Consider the following 2,593-nt stretch of genomic DNA (forward strand, 5'->3'; position numbering starts at 1 on the left):
CTTCCCATAGATGTGTTAGGACTGCAAACTGGTCAGTCTCTAATTGACATATGTACATACTGTGCGTATTGCCTCGATATAGCCTTAATTCACAACCATTGTAAGCAAAGATGGATAGTGGCTAGCAGTGGAATCCAGTTTGACGCGCATTTCGTCCTACTTGGGACTCGTCAGTTGGATGTACACGCATACCAGACTTGTTGATGTTCACCCTGGGACTCGAACCCAGTACCTTTCGCTTCAAACGCCATAGCGTTATCCACTCGGCCACTGAGTCCTGATAGACACCTGCACAAGCAAGTGGTTACTATTAATCGGAATGGACTTCTATGTGATAATGTTGATGCACTGCTAACAACAAGATAGAACGAGATGTTTTCACCTATTATGGTTATTATTCGACAGGGAACATTTTTGAATTCTATTGACGCGCTCATAAGTTGAAGTTTAAACCTGATTCGTTGGTGACTAGTTTGACTGGATAAAGTTACAACTAACTCCATGAACAGATTGAGGATATTGAAGGAGTAACAATATTGGATGACAATCAATATTATTCGACAATTGTGTTGATTTTTTGTAATTTTAGTGATTATTTATCTTATTTATTTAAACTAGTAATATAATTAAGAACCAAAGTTATTGGAAGTTTCTCACTTGGAAGAAATTGATGGTTTTTCAGACATTTGAGCTTGAAAGGATAGTTGAATTCATGAGTCGATCTAATCTAGACCAACGCTGAAACCCTGAAAGCACTGAAAGTCCGTTTCGTCCTAATATGGGACAACTCAGCAATGCTCATCCACGATCCCTCACATGGAACTCTAACCCAGGACTTCCAATCTTACTCACCAACACTTAACCCGTAGATCACTGAGTCAACGGCATTCGACGGTGTTAATTTCTAACTTCAATCGATCCATGATCTTGTGAAATCCTTCATCCATTGTCTAAGTTGCATAACTGTCTCCTACTTGATACAGATTGAACTACACTGGTCACAGCTTCTCACTAGGAGTACAGGAAATCCATCTTGAAGCTAGTCACTAGTGAGAACATGATGATTATCAGAATAGTGATTTGTGGAGATTGTAAGAAATTCAGTAGTTGAATTCATGAGTCTGTAGAAGGCGCCGAGTCTCGATTGACTATGATCCCCACTACAGTCAGATTACGCGCCCAAAATCGACTTGGTTCCTTTGATAGCTCGTAAACCAGAAGGCTGGTTCAGATAAAGTATATTTATTGGCGATCTCATGGTATCGAAAGAATACCGAGACAGGCCAACGAGTACAGGCAAAATGCAGAGCACAAGAAAGTTCGAACGCTCAAGGCAGGCGACAGAAAGAAAAGTGATTTTGATACAGTTAAACAAAAACGATTGGTTATAATAATAAATGTTTTCATTATACCAATAGCGTTCTCGTCGAGGAAAGCAGGTCACTACAAGTCGATCTAAGCTAGACCACCAGTAAAAACCCATAGTCTTGTGTGTAGGATCATGGATATACACTGCTGAGGAGTCCTACGCTACCACAAAAAGGTCATTCAGTAAATCCAGGTTTTCAATAATAGTCTAGCTTAGGTGAGATAATATCCTATAACTTTCAATGATAATATTCATCAATTTAGTCTGATATTTATGAATATTTCCCGAAGATTTAAATTCCCAACTTTTAGTCTGGTGATTAATGTAATGATAAATCTCTCTATTGTAAAAATGAATATTTGGTGTGAATCTTTTAATGATATGGATAGGATGTATGTATATTAAACAGTTTTTGTATATTACTGAACCATATCCATCTACTTTCATTCATTCATTCACACACTCACTAATCTATACTTCACTTATTTACTTCACACATAAATTTTAGTCAAATGAAACTATCCTTCTATCTCATCAATTTAACTTTATCCCTACCACTTAGAAAAAAGTACCATAGAAACCATTAGAATTTTTGGATTTATCACTTTTCTTTTTTCATGTTAGTTAGTCAAGAAAGAAATTACCCGATCATCTATCAATCGGATCATTAGTGTAAATATATATATGATCAATCTAACAAACTATATGTTAGTGTGTGTTTAAAACAATGAATGATATATGTGTGTAATTATGGTCTAATTCGGTATTAGGACTGCTAATAATAATAAACTTAATCTTAAGATTGTAGATTTGTCATGAAGTGAAAACCTAATCAATATGATTTTACATGGAAGTCACATTATCGTCTATACTGACTTGTTATATCCTAACAATCAGTAATATGATGTTTGACGTTTCTAAAGAACACATTAAGACTAGAGATAAGACAATATATTTAGTAATAAGAGATAAGTTACACAAGAATGATCACGCTTGAAAGGTTAAACTATGTCATCTTATTGAATAATGTTCCCGCGTTCACTATTATTGACCTTTATAGTATCAGTTCATATGTTAAGCCCATATACTTTATTCTAGCTTCTGGCCAAGCTAATTCGCCTGTTCATATTGAGTCATACTTTGATCTTGTTCATTATTTGCTTATTAACCTTGACTACTTTTTATATGAGCGTATATGTGTATCCTTCGTATCCTATTCATTAT

General features: G+C 35.4%; 1 non-coding gene across 1 annotated transcript; it reads right to left on the minus strand.

The window, feature by feature from the left end:
* Window positions 1-207: 207 nt before the first annotated feature.
* Smp_tRNA_02099_Gln_TTG.1.1 lies at window positions 208-274 on the minus strand. Its single transcript has one exon. It is a non-coding gene (tRNA).
* Window positions 275-2,593: the final 2,319 nt, after the last annotated feature.

The sequence above is a fragment of the Schistosoma mansoni genome (genome assembly GCF_000237925.1).
Source record: "Schistosoma mansoni, WGS project CABG00000000 data, supercontig 0138, strain Puerto Rico, whole genome shotgun sequence".
Lineage (NCBI taxonomy): Eukaryota > Metazoa > Platyhelminthes > Trematoda > Strigeidida > Schistosomatidae > Schistosoma > Schistosoma mansoni.